This window comes from Triticum urartu, chromosome 7 (assembly GCF_003073215.2).
Source record: "Triticum urartu cultivar G1812 chromosome 7, Tu2.1, whole genome shotgun sequence".
NCBI classification, from domain to species: Eukaryota; Viridiplantae; Streptophyta; class Magnoliopsida; order Poales; family Poaceae; genus Triticum; species Triticum urartu.
This window is the reverse complement of record NC_053028.1, coordinates 187,301,526-187,324,082: the sequence shown is the minus strand read 5'-3', so window position 1 is coordinate 187,324,082 and position 22,557 is coordinate 187,301,526.

Below are 22,557 nucleotides of genomic sequence, written 5' to 3'. Positions count from 1 at the left end.
TAATTTCTGGATAGCGTAAAAGGATACTTGAATAAGAATTTTTCAATGAAAGACCTCGGTGAAGCTGCTTATATATTGGGCATCAAGATCTATAGAGATAGATCAAGATGCTTAATTGGACTTTCACAAAGCACATACCTTGATAAAGTTTTGAAGAAGTTCAAAATGGATCAGTCGAAGAAAGGGTTCTTGCCTGTGTTACAAGGTGCGAAGTTGAGTCAGACTCAATGCTCGACCACTCCAGAAGATAGAGAGAAAATAAAGGTCATTCCCTATGCCTCAGCCATAGGTTCTATCATGTATGCAATGCTGTGTACCAGACCTGATGTGTGCAAGTTTAGCAGGGAGGTACCAAAGTAATCCAAGAGTGGATCACTGGACAACGGTCAAGAACATCCTGAAATACCTGAAAAGGACTAAGGATATGTTTCTCAATTATGGAGGTGACAAAGAGCTTGTCCTAAATGGTTACGTCGATGCAAGCTTTGACACTGATCTGGATGACTCTAAGTCACAAACCAGATACGTATTTATATTGAATGGTGGAGCTGTCAGTTGGTGCAGTTCCAAACAGAGCGTCGTGGCGGGATCTACGTGTGAAGCAGAGTACATAGCTTCTTTGGAAGGAGCAAATGAAGGAGTCTAGATGAAGGAGTTCATATCCGATCTAGGTGTAATACCTAGTGCATCGGGTCCAATGAAAATCTTTTGTGATAATACTAGAGCAATTGCCTTGGCGAAGGAATCCAGATTTCACAAGAGAACCAAACACATCAAGAGACGCTTCAATTCCCTCCGCGATCAAGTCAAGGAGGGAGACATAGAGATTTGCAAGATACATACGGATCTGAATGTTGCAGATCCATTGACTAAGCCTCTCTCATGAGCAAAACATGATCAGCACCAAGACTCCATGTGTTTTACAATCATTACTATGCAATCTAGATTATTGACTCTAGTGCAAGTGGGAGACTGAAGGAAATATGCCCTAGAGGCAATAATAAAGTTGTTATTTATATTTCCTTATATCATGATAAATGTTTAATATTCATGCTAGAATTGTATTAACCGAAAACTTAATACATGTGTGAATACATAGACAAACAGAGTGTCCCTAGTATGCCTCTACTTGACTAGCTCGTTAATCAAAGATGGTTAAATTTCCTCACCATAGACATGTGTTGTCATTTGATGAACGGGATCACATCATTAGAGAGAATGATGTGATGGACAAGACCCATCCGTTAGCTTAGCATTATGATCATTTAGTTTTATTGCTATTGCTTTCTTCATGACTTATACATATTCCTCTGACTATGAGATTATGCAACTCCCAAATACCGGAGGAACACCTTGTGTGCTATCAAACGTCACAACATAACTGGGCGATTATAAAGATGCTCTACAGGTGTATCCAAAGGTGTTTGTTGAATTGGCATAGATCGAGATTAGGATTTGTCACTCCGTGTATCAGAGAGGTATCTCTGGGCCCTCTTCGTAATGCACATCACTATAAGCCTTGCAAGCAATGTAACTAATGAGTTAGTTGCAAGATGATGCATCATGGAACGAGTAAAGAGATTTGTCGGTAACGAGATTGAACTAGGTATGATGATACTGATGACCGAATCTCGGTCAAGTAACATACCGATGACAAAGGGAATAGCGTATGTTGTTATGCGGGTTGACCAATAAAGATCTTCGTAGAATATGTAGGAGCCAATATGAGCATCCAGGTTCCGCTATTGGTTATTGACCGGAGGTGTGTCTCGGTCATGTCTACATAATTCTCGAACTCATAGGGTCCGCACGCTTAACGTTCGATGACGATTTGTATTATGGTTATGTGTTTTTGGTGACCGAAGTTTGTTCGGAGTCTCGGATGAGATCACGGGCATGATGAGGAGTCTCGAAATGGTCGAGAGGTAAAGATTTATATATTGGACGAAGGTATTCGGACACCGGAATGATTTCGAAAAGGTCCGGGTATTTTTCAGAGTACCGGGAGGTTACCGGAACCCCTCGGGAAAGTATTTGGGCCTTATTGGCCCTTAAGGGAGAAGAGGAGGCAGACCAAGGGATGAGGCGCCCCCCCCATGGTGTCTGAACTGGACTAGGGGAGGGGGCGGTGCCCCCCTTGCCCTGTCCTACTCCCTCTCCCTTCCCCTCTTTCCCACCCCGGAAAAGGAAAGGGGAATCCTACTAGGACTTGGGAGTCCTAGTAGGACTCCCCACACTTGGCGCGCCCCTAGGGGGCCGGCCTCGTCCTCTCCTCCTTTATATACGGGGGTAGGGGGCACCCCAAAGGCACATCAATTGTTCCTCAGCCGCGTGCGATGCCCCCCCTCCACAGTTGGTCATATTATCATAGTGCTTAGGCGAAGCCCTGCACGGATCACATCACCAACACCGCCGCCACGCCGTCGTGCTGACGGAACTCTCCTTCGACCCTCTACTGGATCAAGAGCTCGAGGGACGTCATCGTGCTGAACATGCGCTGAACACGGAGGTGCCGTACGTTCGGTACTTGGATCGGTTGGATCGTGAAGACGTTCGACTACATCAACCGCGTTACTAAACGCTTCCGCTTTCGGTCTACGAGGGTACGTGGACACACTCTCCCGTCTCGTTGCTATGCATCTCCTAGATAGTTGCGTGGTCGTAGGATTTTTTTTGAATTACTACGTTCCCCAACAATATATAGGGGTGCCAGTGAGCTCGGGAATAGACCAATCATGTCTAACCACAGAGCCATCCTGATCATATGTACTTGCATTTTTTACGAACTATCTCAAGGATGTAAAATGGGTTCTCCTTGGCCAAGGAATCTTGGCTGAGAGAGTTGCGCCTTGACGTGCGGCGAGCTATCTTTGCATGCTTTTGCTCATGAGTCTTACTGGCATACCGTTCCTTATCATTAGCACATTTACTATTGATTTTCTTTGTTGAAACCATATGAAATGGTAGCACGGTAAGAGTGCTGGTTGTGTTACATTCTAGTAATCAACAATTTTAATTCGCGTTGTGCAATTCTCACCCACCGATGATTTCATTTGCTGACAGGCTTCACGTTTACTTTCTAGTAGTGCATCTTTCATATTGTTATCCATCAGAGCATATCAGTCCCTATCAGTAGCACAATTACTTCCGATATTCTCTGTTGAATGACATGATAGTGGTAACACTGTACGGGTGCTAGTTGCGGAGACAAACTCGAAATATGTGTTACATGCTATGAATGAAAAATTATGTCCGTTGTTGTGCAAATCTTACTTGTCGATGATTTCATTTGTTGATAGGCTTCACGTTGTCTTTTTAGTAGCACAACTTTCTTATCGCTATCCATCTGAGCACATCGTTCCCTATATCGTTGCCCCCTCCGCTCTTTGGTATATAGGGCTTGCGGTTGAATATGTGATGGCATGTGACTAACATTATTGCAAGTGTTGATGTCAACAATATCTACATAATAGAGAAACGTCACATATCTATATAGATAAAAAACGAGTGATCAATTATTAACATAGTAATTATTTTAGTTGTCTTCATACTAGTCAGGCTGCTTTCTTTCCCTTGAGATGACAAATTTTTTAATTGCTTCTGGTACGTGTCATTTCTGCTTAGCCAATCATTATCTTCATCGGGACTATATTTTCCTTTGTTGCAAGCAGGGTCTGCTTGTTCTAATCATGGCAGAAAATGTTTAGTTGCTTAGAAACATGGAACCATGTAACTGTATAATTTCAACCAACATTATGACTATTGTTAAGCGCCTTTAACAACCGGGGTGCTTTGTAGTTGGGAGAGCACACATGGACTTGTCCGTGCTTCCTGGCAATTAACCAATGGTCAACCTTTCTTTTGTTTATTTCTTTTGTTTATAGGCTCCGTGATGCTTCTTAAGTAGTTCATCTTTTTCTCAGTATCCATTTTTCCTCGCACATTGTCGATTCCATTCTTTCACATCTATAGGTTCGCCTATATTACTAATACCGATGACACCTAAAAAATGCACAATTTACCCAGTTCTTGTGCATCAGAATGTACACTTAGACACCATTCAATCATTAAATATTACTTGCGTTCAAGGAGTTGAACATGTCTTTGAATACATTCACTCGATTGTCCCGGAGACCTCATATACAAGGAAGAAAGTATCACAAAACCGTTCTCTTATTATTTAAAACATATGAATAACATTGCTCGCAATTCAATCATTCCGTTAGATCAAGAGATGTTATTGTATGGTAGACCAATAATATTTTCCTTCATGAAGCATAGAAAGATTTTTTTTTAAGTTCCGTCAAGGATGAGCTATATATGTATTATTTTCGTTCATGTTTATTTGCTTTTTTGTTTTGTCATCTTTTCAACTTGGATATAAAACTCAGTGAAAAACAATGTGTTGGGTGATCAACACGGCCGTTCGATGTTACCGCAATCCAAAACTTCATCCAGTTTTCCATGCAGCTCTATTGGGAAGAGAGTGGAGCTACCGTAAAAAATCACTCTACAATTCAAACACTCTCATTAGAGAATCAGATTGTTTTCTTATTAAATCGCTATACTACTCTATGGAATTAATTCAATGATTAACATGATAATAACATGGCAGAAAATGACAATACACATCTCATTTAAGTCAAACATGTACAGAATGATGTTGCAAACAAATAACTTATAGAGTAAGTAAATTTAATCAGATTATTAAGAGTGCCTCACATTATTATAAAACCGTAAATATCTTCCCTAAAAAAGAAATAAAACAGTAAATAGCAGCATACACTGGAACGTCAAAAGCCGGGCCATCCATCCACATAGTCATAACAGTGTCTGAGCGCCAATATCTCGCGTTCGGCGAGGGGACCTCCTATTCGCGGTGACTATTTAGCGCCTTCAGTGAGGTGGAAGGGATCTCTCGCTGAAGGTTTCCCCCCGCCTCGTATCATATTGGGCTGGCCCATTCAAGCACATATATTAAATAAAAAGGATACGAGAAAGGTGAGAAGGCGGCATCGACCTCTGAGCGCCAATATCTCGCGTTCGGCGAGGGGACCTCCTATTCGCGGTGACTATTTAGCGCCTTCAGTGAGGTGGAAGGGATCTCTCGCTGAAGGTTTCCCCCCGCCTCGTATCATATTGGGCTGGCCCATTCAAGCACATATATTAAATAAAAAGGATACGAGAAAGGTGAGAAGGCGGCATCGACCTCTGAGCGCCAATATCTCGCGTTCGGCGAGGGGACCTCCTATTCGCGGTGACTATTTAGCGCCTTCAGTGAGGTGGAAGGGATCTCTCGCTGAAGGTTTCCCCCCGCCTCGTATCATATTGGGCTGGCCCATTCAAGCACATATATTAAATAAAAAGGATACGAGAAAGGTGAGAAGGCGGCATCGACCCTGGTCTCCAGGGAGATCCCAGGCTCCGATAACCACCCCACCCAAGTCCCCTTTGCTGTTAGAACTAAGGGGCGCATCCCACTTGAGCTATTCAAGCTACTTTTCCTTGGTTTTTATTCCTTTCTTTTATTTTTTATTTTCCATTTTTGTTTGGTTTTCTTTTTTCCTTCTCCATTTTGTGTTTGCTTTTCTTTTGTGTTCTCCATTTATTGTTTTTCCTTTTGTTTTTCTTATGTTTTTTCTTCCATTTTCACTCTACATTTTTGTATATGTCAAAAACATTTTTTAGTAAGTGATTAACATTTTTTATACACGTTCAACATTCTCCGAACGCATATTCAACATTTTAAAAATAATTGTTCAATAAATACTTATTCAACATTTTTCAAATATATGTTCAACATTCTTCAAATACTTTTTCAACATTTTAATACTTATTCTACATTTTGAAATACCCGTTCAACATATTTTTTTCAAATACTCGTTGAACAATTTTTAATACTTATTCAATATTTGTCAAATACCTGTTCAACATTTGTCAAATATTTGTACAACATTTTCAAATACATTCCAACATTTTAAAAAAATGTTTAACGTTTATAAATATTTATTCAACATTTTAAAATACGTGTTCAACAATTTTCAAATGTGATTTTTAAGTGTGTTTTCTGTGTATATATGTATAATATTTTAAAGTATAAAGAAAAGCATAAAAAAAGCAAAAAAAAAACGAGATCAGAAAACAGAAAAAAATAGGCCGTAGCCTCCCATGTGGCTGGGCCGGCATCTCTGGGGCTCCTTCCGATGCGAGGTTTGCCTGTGCTCGCTTAAAGCGAGAAATAGGGGTATCCCAGAGAAAGAAAAAACGGAAAAAGGAAATTCCGATGGTGGAGGAATCCTGAAATGGGCCGACCCAAGTAGGAGCGGACGCTGCAAGGCGAAATCATTAATTAAGAAGTACTTGTTGTAAAGAACACTCCACTTTCTCAGGTCGCGACAAGTGGCGCATATGCAACGCGCCACTTGTAATCTGAGAGTTTTCCTTTTTTTCGTAGATCCGTTTATTCAAAAAAAATTATCTTTTAAATTGTGCGTCTAAATTTTGAACCGTTTTCACCATTGGATTTCTTGCGCCGAGATCTTCAAAACTAGATCACATGTTGATAGGTTTTGAGAACATTTTTTCACGAAAAAACCGGACGAAAAAATCTGGGTGAAAAACCGAACCAGGAGCACGGTTTTTTTCCTTTTCCGAAAGAGGCACGTCCGTGGCTCTCGCGAAATTACACTCATGCCTCTCGTGAAAGCAAAGCCGTGACTCTCGTGGAAGAAAAAAAAACAGAAAACGCGTTTGTTTTTTCCGTTTCTGAAAGGTACGGCCGTGATTCTCGCGAAAACACAATCGTGCTTCTCGCAGAAGCAAAACTGAGACTCTCGCGAAAGAAAAAAACAGAAAACACGTATTTTTTTCCTTTCTGAGAGGCACGGCCGTGAGTCTCGCGAAAGCACAACCGTGCCTCTCACGGAAGCAAAATCGTGACTCTCATGAAAGAAAAAAAAACAGAAAACGTGTTTTTTTCCGTTTCCGAAAGGCACTGCCGTGACTCTCGCGGAAAAAAACCGTGACATTCGCGAAAGAAAAAAAAAGGAAACGGGTTTTTTTTCCGCGAAATGTTTTTTTTTAATTTTTTGATCGAAAAGCTAAGAAAGACCGGGGAAAACCAGAACATCGGAAAAATTAGGAAAAAACCGTTTAAAAAGCCAAAAACGCGTGCGGGAAAAAAATCCAAAGGAATTGTTCAAAGCGCGACACGTGGTGAATGGTTGAGAGCGCGCCAAGTGACGCTGGTTGTTATGAGGCTCCGAAGGAGCGCTCGTTAACTAGTTGCTCTCGCTGCAAGGGGTACGTGCCAGCTCCCTATTTGGCAATCGACGCGCCAAATAGGAGTGGCAATATAGAAGCAACCTTTAGCGAATCGAGCTTCCAACTAGCTGAAGCGCGTGCGAGCATCTGGGCAGGCCTAGTTCGTGGTAGTAGACTGCCTCGTTTGCTTTTATGTTTTCTTTTAGATTTTTATTTTGGTTTTTGATTCCATTTTTTACTTTGGTTACACTTTTAAATGTTCTAAACACATATATAACAAATATAGACATTACATAATATTTTGAAAATGTTAATCATGCATTTGAAAAATGTTGAATGTGTATAAAAATGTTCACTAGGTATTAAAAAAATGACGAAAACTTTTGATCACGTATATAAAAATAATAATCAAGCATTTGAAAAAATGTTGGATAGATATTTCAAAATGTTAGATAAGCGTTGGAAAAATGTTGAATACGTATGGAAAAAATGTTGGCCATCCATAAAAAATGAGTTTTTTATCAATGTATATAAAAATGTTAATCAAGTATTTGTAAAACTGTTGAACTAGATTTTAAAAATATTAATCAAGCATTTGAAAAATGTAAATGTGTATAGAAAATATGTTGACAATCCATTCTAAATAATGTCAATCTTTCATTTGAGAAAATGTTGATAAAGCATTTGAAAAAATGTTAAATGTGCATAAAAAATGTTGACCATGTATTAGTAAATGTTAATCTTGTATTTGAGAAATGTCAATGAAGCATTTGAAAAATATTTAAAGTATGTATAATATTTTTTTTGACTATGCATTCAAAATTTTTGATCTTATATTTTAAAATGTTAATCAAGCATTTAAAATGTTAAAAAATGTGTATAGAAAAAGTGTTGACTATGTATTGAAAAATTATTAAATCGTTATTGGAAACTTTTAGACGTGTTTTATAAAAATATTGTTGACATCTACCAAACTGAAGAATGAAAAACCAGAAGAAACAAAAAAAAAGTAAAAATCAAAGAAGAAACAGAATAAACCAAAAAAAGGAAAATGAACAAATAAAACCGAAGAACAAATGAAAAGATAATGGGAAATGGAGAAGAAAATGAAAAATAAAATCAAAGAAAATAAATTGAAACGAAGAAAGAAAGAAACCAAAAAAATGAAAATTGAAAAAGAAACAAAATAAAGCGAAGAAAGAAAACCGCCTCTAGTTACCTCAAGAAGGACGTCCCCAGTTACTAGCCATGAACGCTAGGTGGGCGGAATGGCTAGCAACGCCGGTCTCCTTTCTATAGGTACTGGGATGGATGCCAAATCCTATTCGGCGCCTTAAGCGCCGAATATAGGGCAGCTCGTACAGGGCGCACACCCCCCGATCTCACATCGTCCCTATATGGGCCGGCCCTTTTATTTCTGTTTTTAAAGCGCAAAAGCAAAAAAAAGCGGGGGCAGTAGGAATCGAACTGGGTAGCTGTTGTTTCATCGTACACTACACAAACCAACACGCCACCAAGCCTATTCTGCTTATGTGCACCTTTTCTAGTTCTTTTTTTCCTTGTACTTTTCTTTTATCATTTTTCCTTTTTCCTTTTTTCGTTTTCTGTTTTCCTTATTTCCTTTTTCTTTTTTCTTTCTTCCTGGTTCGACACAAAATCGATGAATTTCTCAGATTCGATGAACTTTTTTCAAATTCGATGAACTTTTTTGAAACTTGATGAACTTTTTTCAATCTCGATGAACGTTTTTATGAAATTCGATGAACTTTTTTGACACTCGATGAACTTTTTTCTCAAATTCTATCAACTTTTTTCAAACTTGATGAACTTTTTTTCAAACTCGATGAACTTTTTTCATATCCATGAACTTTTTTATCAAATTCGATGAACCTTTTTCAAACTCGATGAACTTTTTTCACATCCATGAACTTTTTTCAAACTCGATGAACTTTTTTTCAAACTTGATGAACTATTTTCATATCCATGAACTTTTTTTATGAAAAGTGATGAACTTGTTTTAAATATATGAACTTTTTTCAAATTTGTGGTTTTTTTTTATGAAAATCGATTAATTTTTTTCAAATTCGTGAACTGTTTGAGAATTCATGAACTTTTTTTCTCAAAATCAATGAACCGTTTTCAAAATCCGATGAACTTTTTTCAAATCTGTGAACTTTTAAAAATAAATGATGAACTTTTTTTGTGAACATTTCTTTGAAGTCCGCGGCCTTTTCAAAATCGATGATCTGTTTTTAAAATTCACGAATTCTTTGTTAAATTTTTCGTTCCCTTTTTCCAAATAATTTGTACTGCCGCAGGAACTCACGGTCAAATAAAACTGTTTTCGTACATAAAACGGCAATGTTGTCATGGTGCAGTGGTTGAAGCCCCAACTACATGAGCAAAAGCACGTGGGTTCGAATCCCTCTTTCTACATATATTTTCTGGCCGTTTGTTTTTTATCTTCAGAAGGAGGGCTACCTATATTTTGTTGGGCCGGCCCGCATAACCAGGTGCGTGGGCGCTCGGTTCGTTTGCTGGCGCATAAGGCGCCAGCGAGGAGCTCTCGGGATGGATCCCATGCGCCTGCACCTTTTTCTCCTTTTTTGTTTTTAAAAACGGTGGGTCATGGGCCGGCCTAGTGTCTTGTGTGGGAAGCGATTTCCTTCAGCGAGAGGGGCTTCTGTTTCGATTAATGCGAGACATAGCTCTCATGCGCATATTACCCCCTAAAAAGGGTTTTTATCATATATGCCATGAGTTGTGTTTCAAAAGGCCCTAGGGCGAACTCAATGACATAGGCCCCTAAATCCTAAGACTATACATGTGTGCGCTATATAAATTACATAACTTCATTTGTATAGTATTAAGAGTCAAATTCATCTATACATCTAGTTGTACAATGCCATATCACAACGGGAAGACAAAAAAGATAGCAATACGAAACTAACATGATTTCCTTTCACATGTCCCCTTGTGGATGTTGTTTGGACTCAATGTAGCTGTTGAGAAATCTTCGTGAACTTTCCACTGTTGGCGCTAGTTTGTGATGAGTGACTTCGTTTCGGCAGTGCCAGACTCGCCAAAAGGTCATAAGAATTTCCATCCGCTGCAACTCGTCACTATTGTCCAGGAGATGAAGAAGCCACTCTTGGCCGGTGTTAGTGATAGTCCTCAGGTCTGGGAGAGGACATGACTCCTTCATGGCATCCCAGAGAGCGCACGCCATCGGGCACCTACACACGGCGTGGAAGGTGTCCTCCCGCTCAACGCCACATAGGACACACACATCAGAAACTTCCAAAGTTCTCTTATGCTTATTTTCCATTGTTGCCAAAGAGTTGGTCGCAATCCTCCAACCAAAGACCCGTACCTTAGGTGGAGCAGGGCACCTCCACAATGCTGTCTAGATGGCCCGATTGCCGTCTGATGCCTTGCTCGCCGCACATGAGGATGCGCATAGTTTTTCCTCTGGCCCCAATTTGTAGGCCACCTTGACGGAGAAGATACCTCTTGGGTCAGGCCCCCAAGCAAGAACATCATGCATCCTGGGTGAGGGACGTAGCTTAATGATTTCATCAACGTTAGGTTGCAGAAAGTGCTGCTGCAGCAACTCCTTCCTCCAAGTGCCGCGTACATCAATTAGCTCGGACACTCACCGAAGCCGGCACCTTCCGACTTGTGAAGTTGACCGGTAGGACACTGGCCGCTCAAGCCATGGGTCACTGAAGGAAATATGCCCTAGAGGCAATAATAAAGTTGTTATTTATATTTCCTTATATCATGATAAATGTTTATTATTCATGCTAGAATTGTATTAACCGGAAACATAATACATGTGTGAATACATAGACAAACAGAGTGTCACTAGTATGCCTCTACTTGACTAGCTCGTTGATCAAAGATGGTTATGTTTCCTAACCATAGACATGAGTTGTCATTTGATTAACGGGATCATATCATTAGGAGAATGATGTGATTGACTTGACTCATTCCGTTAGCTCAACACTTGATCGTTTAGTTTGTTGCTATTGCTTTCTTCATGACTTATACATGTTCCTATGACTATGAGATTATGCAACTCCCGTTTACCGGAGGAACACTTTGTGTGCTACCAAACGTCACAACGTAACTGGGTGATTATAAAGGTGCTCTACAGGTGTCTCCAAAGGTACTTGTTGGGTTGGCGTATTTCGAGATTAGGATTTGTCACTCTGATTGTCGGAGAGGTATCTCTGGGCCCACTCAGTAATGCACATCACTATAAGCCTTGCAAGCATTGCAACTAATGAGTTAGTTGCAGGATGATGTGTTACGGAACGAGTAAAGAGACTTGCCGGTAACGATATTGAACTAGGTATTGAGATACCGACGATCGAATCTCGGGCAAGTAACATACCGATGACAAAGGGAACAACGTATGTTGTTATGCGGTTTGACCGATAAAGATCTTCGTAGAATATGTAGGAGCCAATATGAGCATCCAGGATCCGCTATTGGTTATTGACCAGAGACGTGTCTCGGTCATGTCTACATAGTTCTCGAACCCGTAGGGTCCGCACGCTTAAAGTTCGATGACGATTATATTATGAGTTTATGTGTTTTGATGTACCGAAGGAGTTCGGAGTAACGGATGAGATCGGGGACATGACGATGAGTCTCGAAATGGTCGAGACGTAAAAATCGATATATTGGACGACTATATTCGGACATCGTAAAGGTTCCGAGTGATTCGGGTATTTTCGAGAGTACCGGGGAGTTACGGGAATTCGTATTGGGCCTTAATGGGCCATACGGGAAAGGAGAGAAAGCCTCAAAGGGTGGCCGCACCCCTCCCCATGGGCTGGTCCGAATTGGACTAGGGAGGGGGGCGCCCCCTTCCTTCCTTCTCCTTTTCCCTTCCCTTTCCTTCCCTCCTACTCCTACTACTTGGAAGGGCTCCTAGTTCTACTAGGAAAGGGGGAATCCTACTCCCGGTGGGAGTAGGACTCCCCTAGGGCGCGCCATAGAGAGGGCCGGCCCCTCCCCTCCTCCACTCCTTTATATACGTGGCCATGGGGCACCCCATAGACACAACAATTGATCCTTTGGATCTCTTAGCCGTGTGCGGTGCCCCCCTCCACCATAATCCACCTCGGTCATATCGTAGCGGTGCTTAGGCGAAGCCCTGCGTCGGTAGAACATCATCATCGTCACCACGCCGTCGTGCTGATGGAACTCTCCCTCAAAGCTCGGCTGGATCGGAGTTCGAGGGACGTCATCGAGTTGAACGTGTGCAGAACTCGGAGGTGCCATGCGTTTGGTACTTGATCGGTCGGATCGTGAAGACGTACGACTACATCAACCGCGTTGATATAACGCTTCCGCGAACGGTCTACGAGGGTATGTAGACAACACTCTCCCCTCTCGTTGCTATGCATCACCATGATCCTGCGTGTGCGTAGGAAAATTTTGAAATTACTACGTTCATCAACAGTCACACCATATACGTATAGATTGCCCGTCCCTGATCCTCCATATAAGCCCTTTTTTAGGAGCTCCAAGCAATAGGTGATGGCCTGCCACATCGATGAAGTGCAAAAATAGTATCCTTGAGTCACCCATTAGGATATACTTGGCCTTCAAGACCCTTGCACATAGGCTCTCCGGGTTGATCAACAAGCACCAATCCTGTCGAGCGAGGAGCGCCTGATTGAAAATTCTGTAATCACGAAACCCTAAGCTACCCATCTCTTTAGGTTTAATGATTCGATCCCAAGCCATCTAGTGAGTTTTTCGTTTCCCCTTCTTTGAGCCCCACCAGTAGTTCCGCACCATCCGTGTAAGATCGTCACACACCTAGAAAGGAAGTTTAAAGACGCCCATGATATACGTGGGAATGGATTGCGCCACCACCTTGATTAACACTTCTCTGCCTGCTTGAGCCATGTATCCATCTCCCCAAATACAAATACATTTCATCAACTTTACTTGCAAATTTTGAAACTTTCCTTTATGCATGTGGCCTTACGGAGTTGGGAGTCCCAAGTATTTCTCCTCAAAATGGTCCTTCATAATGTGTAGTTGCTGTTTCACACTCTCCTGGAAATTAGCTGGACAGGACTGTCCAAAAAGTATTGAACATTTAGCCGGGTTGATTAGTTGTCCAGTGGCGCCTTCATAGACATGAATGATGTCCTGTACTGCTCTTGCTTGCTGCTGGTTCGCTTTGAAGAAGAGAAGTGTTTCATCCGCGAATAACAAATGTGATACACCTGGTGCTCCAAGGCATATTTTCATCGGTTCAATAACATTTGATCTCACTCCCTGTATGAGCAACTCAGATAAACCATCAGCCACAAAGAGAAAAAGAAATGGTGAGAGGGGATCACCTTGCCGAAGGCCACGCTCCGGTGGGAACGATTCAAGTAGGGTTCCATTAAATTTTACCATATACCTCACCGTGGTGACGCAAGTTATGATCCATTGCACCCACCGATGAGCAAAACCGAACTTGAGCATCACTCGCTCCAAGAATCCCCAGTCAACCCTGTCATATGCCTTAGATAGGTCCAGCTTGTACGCACAAAAGCTGGCATTTGGCTTCTTCTCCTGATGTATTGCATGAACACACTAAATGCGAGCAATGCATTGTCGGTAATTAGACAGCAAGGGATAAAGGCACTCTGAAACAGAGAAATGATCTCGTCCAAAATAGTGCGCAAGCGATTGACCAAGCACTGTTGGGGAACGTAGTAATTCAAAAAATTTCCTACGATCACACAAGATCTATCTAGGAGATGCATAGCAATGAGACGGGAGAGTGTGTCCACGTACCCTCATAGACCGAAAGCGGAAGCGTTTAGTAACGCGGTTGATGTAGTCGAACGTCTTCACGATCCAACCGATCCAAGTACCAAACGTATGACACCTCCATGTTCAGCACGCGTTCAGCACGATGACGTCCCTCGAGCTCTTGATCCAGTAGAGGGTCGAGGGAGAGTTCCGTCAGCACGATGGCATGGCGACAGTGTTGGTGATGTGATCCACGCAAGGCTTCGCCTAAGCACTACGATAATATGACCGAGGTGGTAAACTGTGGAGGGGGCACCGCACACGGCTGAGGAACAATTGATGTGTCTTTGGGGTTCCCCTGCCCCCATATATAAAGTAGGAGGGGAGGAGGCCGGCACCCTAGGGGTGCGCCAAGTGTGGGGAGTCCTACTAGGACTCCCAAGTCCTAGTAGGATTCCCCTTTCCTTTTCCGGAGTGGGAAAGAGGGAAAGGGAGATGGAGTAGGAAAGGGCAAGGGGGGCGCCGCCCCCTACCCTAGTCCAATTCAGACTCCATGGGGTGGGGGTGCCTCCCCTTGGCCTGCCTCCTCTTCTCCCTTAAGGACCGATAAGGCCCAAATACTTCCCCGGGGGGTCCCAGTAACCTCCCGTACTCCAAAAAATACCCGAACCTTCATGAAACCATTCCGGTGTCCGAATACCTTCGTCCAATATATCAATCATTACCTCTCAACCATTTCGAGACTCCTCGTCATGTCCATGATCTCATCCAGGACTCCAAACAAACTTCGGTCACCAAAAACACATAGCTCAAAATACAAATCGTCATCAAACGTTAAGCGTGCGGACCCTACGGGTTCGAGAACTATGTAGACATGACCGAGACACATATCCGGTCAATAACTAATAGCGGAACCTGGATGCTCATATTGGCTCCTACATATTCTACAAAGATCTTTATCGGTTAAACCGCATAAAAATATATGCTATTCCCTTTGTTATCGGTATGTTACTTGCCCGAGATTCGATCGTTGGTATCATCATACCTAGTTCAATCTCATTACCGACAAGTCTCTTTACTCGTTCCATAATGCATCATCCCGCAACTAACTCATTAGTTACATTTCTTGCAAGGCTTATAGTGATGTGCATTACCGAGAGGGCCCAGAGACACCTCTCCAATACACAGAGTGACAAATCCTAATCTCGATCTATGCCAACTCAACAAACACCTTCGGAGACTCCTGTAGAGCATATTTATAATCACCCAGTTACGTTGTGACATTTGATAGCACACAAGGTGTTCCTCCAGTATTCGGAAGTTGCATAATCTCATAGTCAGAGGAATATGTATAAGTCATGAAGAAAGCAATATCAATAAAACTAAACGATCATAATGCTAAGCTAACAGATGGGTCTTGTCCATTACATCATTCTCTAATGATGTGATCCCGTTCATCGAATGACAACACATGTCTATGGTCAGGAAACTTAACCATCTTTGATTAACGAGCTAGTTAAGTCGAGGCATACTAGGGACACTCTGTTTGTCTATGTATTCACACATGTATTAAGTTTTCGGTTAATACAATTCTAGCATGAATATTAAAAATTTACCATGATATAAGGAACTATAAATAAAAACTTTATTATTGCCTCTACGGCATATTTCCTTCAGTCTCCCACTTTCACTAGAGTCAATAATCTGGATTACATAGTAATGATTCTAACACCCATGTTGTCTTAGTGCTGATCATGTTTTGCTCATGAGAGAGGCTTAGTCAATGGATCTGCAACATTCAGATCCGTATCTATCTTGCAAATACCTATGCCTGCCTCCTTGACTTGATCGCGGATGGAATTGAAGCGTCTCTTGATGTGTTTGGTTCTCTTGTGAAATCTGGATTCCTTTGCTAAGGCAATTGCTCCAGTATTGTCACAAAAGATTTTCATTGGACCCGATGCACTAGGTATTACACCTAGCCGGATATGAACTCCTTCATCCAGACTCCTTCATTTGCTGCTTCCGAAGCAGCTATGTACTCCGCTTCACACGTAGATCCTGCCACGACACTCTGTTTGGAACTGCACAAACTGACAGCTCCACCATTCAATATAAATACGTATCTGGTTTGTGACTTAGAGTCATCCGGATCAGTGTCAAAGCTTGCATCAACGTAACCATTTACGATGAGCTCTTTGTAGTCTCCATAAACGAGAAACATATCCTTAGTCCTTTTTAGGTATTTCAGGATGTTCTTGACCGCTGTCTAGTGATCCACTCCTAGATTACTTTGGTACCTCCCTGCTAAACTAATAGAAAGGCACACATCAGGTCTGGTACACAACATTGCATACGTGATAGAACCTATGGCTGAAGCATAGGGAATGACCTTCATTTTCTCTCTATCTTCTGTAGTGGTCGGGCATTGAGTCTGACTCAACTTCACACCTTGTAACACAGGTAAGAACCCTTTCTTTGACTAATCCATTTTGAACTTCTTCAAAACTTTATCAAGGTATGTGCTTTGTGAAAGTCCAATTAAGCGTCTTGATCTATCTCTATAGATCTTGATGCCCAATATATAAGCAGCTACACCGAGGTGTTTCACTAAAAAATTCTTATTCAAGTATCCTTTTATACTATCCAGAAATTCTGTCTTATTTCCAATGAACAATATGCCATCCACATATAATATTAGAAATGATACAGATCTCCCACCCACTTTCTTGTAAATACAGGCTTCTCCAAAAGTCTGTATAAAACCATATGCTTCGATCACACTATCAAAGTGTATATTCCAATCCCGAGAGGCTTGCACCAGTCCATAAATGGATTGCTGGAGCTTGCACACTTTGTTAGTACCTTTAGGATCGAAACCCCCTCTGGTTGCATCATATTGAAAGTGCTAGTAATTGACTAGAGGGGGGGAGGTGAGTAGGCGATTTTTATGAAAGTCTTCAAAACATGGAAGTTTCGAAGACAAACGATAGAAATGAACCTATTAACATGCAGCGGAAGGAAAACTACACTAGGCAAGCCATAGTCAAGTATTTAATGAAGTGAAAGCACGAAGACTATTGGCAGCTAGGTAGTATGGATCAGGATGGAAGATAGTATGAAGCCAATCAGAACAAGTAGTCACACAGTGAAGTCAAACAGATAATGCAAGCAGGCAATGACTTCACGAAGACAAACTGTAAGTAAATAGAAGGAAGAGATAGAACTAGTTGCTTGGTGAAGACACATGATTTTTTGGACCAGTTCGAGTTGTGGTGACAACTGTACGTCTGGTTAGGGAGGCTGAGATTCAACTCTGAAGACCATGTCTTCACGTTATTCCCCTTGAGCTAAGGACACCCAGTCCTCGCCCAATCACTCAGACAAGTCTTCAAGGTAGACTTCCAAACCTTCATAGACTTCATTCACCGGCGATCCACAATGACTCTTGGATGCTCAGAACACAACGCCTAACCGGCTGGAGGATTCACAGTCCTCAAGTGTAACAAGTCTTCAGATCACACAGACAAAAAGACTTCACTGATGCCTAACACTCTTTGGCTCTCGGTGTTTAGGGCTTTGTCCTCGCAAGGATTTCTCTGTTAAAGGCTTCGGAGGTGGGTTGCTCTCAAACGACAAAAGCCGTGCACTAACTCTGAGCAGCCACCAATTTATGGTGTAGGGGGTGGGCTATTTATAGCCACTAGGCAACCCGACCTGATTTGTCCAAAATGACCCTGGGTCACTAAGGAACTGACACGTGTTCCAACGGTCAGATTTCAAACACACGCGACAGCTTGACTTGGCATACAAGTAAAGCTGACTTATCCAGCTCTGGATAAGATTTGCTCTCATTGTCTTCGCTCGAAGACATAGGATTTGGTTGAGCATCACTTTAGTCACTCTGACTTTGTTCACTTGGACCTCACTTAATAGTACGGTGGTTCCTATGACTCAACGAAGAAGAGAATGAAACTATGAAACAACTATGTCTTCGTGCTCCAAAGTCTTCATGCGATGTCTTCTCATGTCATAGTCTTCAATATGAATATCTTCACATACCACCATTGTCTACAATGTCTTCACACATTTTTAGGGGTCATCTCTGGTAGGTAAACCGAATCAACGAGGGACTACTACCTGTGTTATCCTGCAATTCTCACAAACACATTAGTCCCTCAACCAGGTTTGTCGTCAATACTCCAAAACCAACTAGGGGTGGCACTAGATGAACTTACACATATACAAGTCTTCTTTAAGATATCCATTAAGGAATGCAGTTTTGACATCCATTTGCCAAATTTCATAATCATAAAATGCGGCAATTGCTAACATGATTCAGACAGACTTAAGCATCGCTACGGGTGAGAATGTCTCATTGTAGTCAACTCCTTGAACTTGTAGAAAACCTTTCGCAACAAGTCAAGCTTTGTAGATAGTAACATTACTGTCAGCGTCAGTCTTCTTCTTGAAGATCCATTTATTCTCTATGGCTTGCCGATCATCGGGAAAGTCAACCAAAGTCCACACTTTGTTCTCATACATGGATCCCATCTTAGATTTCACGGCCTCAAGCCATTTTTCAGAATCTGGGCTCATCATCGCTTCCTCATAGTTCATAGGTTCGTCATGGTCAAGTAACATGACCTCCAGAATAGGATTACCGTATCACTCTGGTGCGGATCGTACTCTGGTTGACCTACGAGGTTGGGTAGTAACTTGATATGAAGTTTCATGATCATCATCATTAGCTCCTCACTAATTGGTGTAGGAATCACTGGAAGTGATTTCTGTGATGAACTACTTTCCAGTTCAGGAGAAGGTACAATTACCTCATCAAGTTCTACTTTCCTCCCACTCACTTCTTTCGAGAGAAACTCCTTCTCTAAAAAGGATCCATTCTTAGCAACGAATATCTTGCCTTCTGATCTGTGATAGAAGGTGTACCCAACAGTTTCCCTTGGGTATCCTATGAAGATACATTTCTTCGATTTGGGTTCGAGCTTATCAGGTTGAAGCTTTTTCACATAAGCATCGCAGCCCCAAACTTTAATAAATGACAGCTTAGGTTTCTTGCTAAAGCACAATTCATATGGTGTCATCTCAATAGGTTTAGATGGTGCCCTATTTAACATGAATGCAACCGTCTCTAAAGCATAACCCCAAAACGATAGCGGTAAATCGGTAAGAGACATCATAGATCGCACCATATCTAATAAAGTACGATTACGACATTCGGACACACCATTACGCTGTGGTGTTCCAGGTGGCGTGAGTTGTGAGACTATCCCACATTGTTTTAAATGAAGACCAAACTCATAACTCAAATATTCACCTCCATGATCATATCGTAGAAACTTTATTTTCTTGTTACGAAAATGCTTTGAACTTTTCAAATGTTTCAGACTTATGTTTCATTAAGTAGATATACCCAAATCTGCTCAAATCATCTATGAAGGTCAGAAAATAATGATACCTACCGCGAGCCTCAACACTCATCGGACCGCATACATCAGTATGTATTATTTCCAATAAGTCAGTTGCTCGCTCCATTCTTCCGGAGAACAGACTCTTAGTCATCTTGCCCATGAGGCATGGTTCGCAAGCATCAAGTGATTCATAATCAAGTGATTCGAAAATCCCATCAACCTGGAGTTTCTTCATGAGCTTTATGATACGTCTCCAACGTATCTATAATTTTTGATTGCTCCATGCTATATTATCTACTGTTTTGGACATTATTGGGCTTTATTATCCACTTATATATTATTTTTGGGACTAACCTATTAACCGGAGGCCCAGCCCAAAATTGTTGTTTTTTGCCTGTTTTAGGGTTTCGAAGAAAAGGAATATCAAACGGAATGAAACCTTCAGGAACATGATTTTCTCAACGAACAAGACCCAGGAGACTTGGACCCTACGTCAAGACACAAAAGAGGAGGCCACGAGGTAGGGGGCGCGCCTACCCCCCAGGCGCGCCCTCCACACTCGTGGCCCCCTGTTGCTCCACCGGCGTACTCCTTCCTCCTATATATACCTATGTACCCCCAAACGATCAGAGATGGAGCAAAAACCCTAATTCCACCGCCGTAACTTTATGTATCCACGAGATCCCATCTTGGGGCCTGTTTCGGAGCTCCGCCGGAGGGGGCATCGATCACGGAGGGCTTCTACATCAACACCATAGCCCCTCCGATGAAGTGTGAGTAGTTCACCTCAGACCTATGGGTCCATAGTTAGTAGCTAGATGGCTTCTTCTCTCTTTTTGGATCTCAATACAATGTTCTCCCCCTCTCTTGTGGAGATCTATTCGATGTAATTTTATTTTTGCGGTGTGTTTGTTGAGACCGATGAATTGTGGGTTTATGATCAAGTCTATCTAAATGAACAATATTTGAATCTTCTCTGAATTATTTTATGTATGATTGGTTATCTTTGCAAGTCTCTTCGAATTATCAGTTTGGTTTGGCCTACTAGATTGATCTTTCTTGCAATGGGAGAAGTGCTTAGCTTTGGGTTCAATCTTGCGGTGTCCTTTCCTAGTGACAGTAGGGGCAGCAAGGCACATATTGTATTGTTGCCATCGAGGATAACAAGATGGGGTTTTCATCATATTGCATGAGTTTATCCCTCTACATCATGTCATATTGCTTAAGGCGTTACTCTGTTTCCTTAACTTAATACTCTAGATGCATGCTGGATAGCGGTCGATGAGTGGAGTTATAGTAGTAGATGCAGGCAGGAGTCGGTCTACTTGTCTCGGACGTGATGCCTATATACATGATCATACCTAGATATTCTCATAAATATGCTCAATTCTGTCAATTGCTTAACAGTAATTTGTTCACCCACCGTAGAATACTTATGCTCTCGAGAGAAGCCACAAGTGAAACCTATGGCCCCCGGGTCTATCTTTATCATATTAATCTCCTACTACTTAGTTATTTCCTTTGCTTTTATTTTACTTTGCATATTTATCACAAAAATACCAAAAATATTATGTTATGATATCTATCAGATCTCACTCTCGTAAGTGGCCGTGTAGGGATTGACAACCCCTTATTGCGTTGGTTGCGAGGATTTATTTGTTTTGTGCAGGTGCGAGGGACTCGCGCATAGCCTCCTACTGGATTGATACCTTGGTTCTCAAAAACTGAGGGAAATACTTACGCTACTTTGCTGCATCATCCCTTCCTCTTCGGGGAAAACCAACGCAGTGCTCAAGAGGTAGCAAGAAGGATTTCTGGCACCGTTGCCGGGGAGGTCTACGCAAAAGTCAATATACCAAGTACCCATCACATAACCTTATCTCCCACATTACATTTTTTTCCATTTGCCTCTCGTTTTCCTCTCCCCCACTTCACCCTTGCCGTTTTATTCGCCCTCTCTCTCTATCCTTCCTCTCTTTCTCTATTTGCCTCTTTTTGCCCGCTTGCTTTTTGTTTGCTTGTGTGTTAGTTTGCTTGTTTGTCATGATGGCTCAAGATAACACTAAATTGTTTGACTTCACCAATACCAACAACAATGATTTTATTAGCACTCCGATTGCTCCTCTTACCGATACTGAATCTTGTGAAATTAATACTGCTTTGCTGAATCTTGTCATGAAAGATCCATTTTCCGGCCTTCCTAGTGAAGATGCCGCTACCCATCTAAATATCTTCATTGATTTGTGTGATATGCAAAATAAGAAAGATGTGGATACTGATATTGTTAAATTGAAGCTATTTCCTTTTTCTCTTAGAGATTGTGCTAAAGCTTGGTTTTCGTCTTTGCCTAAAAATAGTATTGATTCATGGAACAAGTGCAAAGATGCTTTTATCTCTAAGTATTTTCCTCCTGCTAAGATCATCTCTCTTAGAAATGATATTATGAATTTTAAGCAACTTGATCATGAACATGTTGCATAAGCTTGGGAGAGAATGAAACTAATGATACATAATTGCCCTACTCATGGTTTAAATTTGTGGATGATTATACAAAATTTTTATGCCGGATTGAATTTTGCTTCTAGAAATCTTTTAGATTCGGCCGCGGGAGGCACTTTTATGGAAACCACTTTAGGAGAAGCTACTAAACTCCTAGATAATATTATGGTTAATTATTCTCAATGGCATACTGAAAGATCTACTAATAAAAAGGTGCATGCGATAGAAGAAATTAATGCTTTGAGTGGAAAGATGGATGAACTTATGAAATTATTTGCTAGTAAGAGTGTTTCTTATGATCCTAATGATATGCCCTTGTCTACTTTTATTGATAATAATAATGAATCTATGGATGTGAATATCGTTGGTAGGAACAAGTTTGGTAACAACGTGTATAGAGGAAATTTCAATCCTAGGCCTTATCCTAGTAATCCCTCTAATAATTATGGTAATTCCTACAAAAATTCTTATGGAAATTATAATAATATGCCCTCTGATTTTGAATCTAATATTAAAGAATTTATTACTTTGCAAAAGAATTTTAGCTTTGATTGAAGAAAAATTGCTTAAGATTGATGAGTTGGCTAGGAAC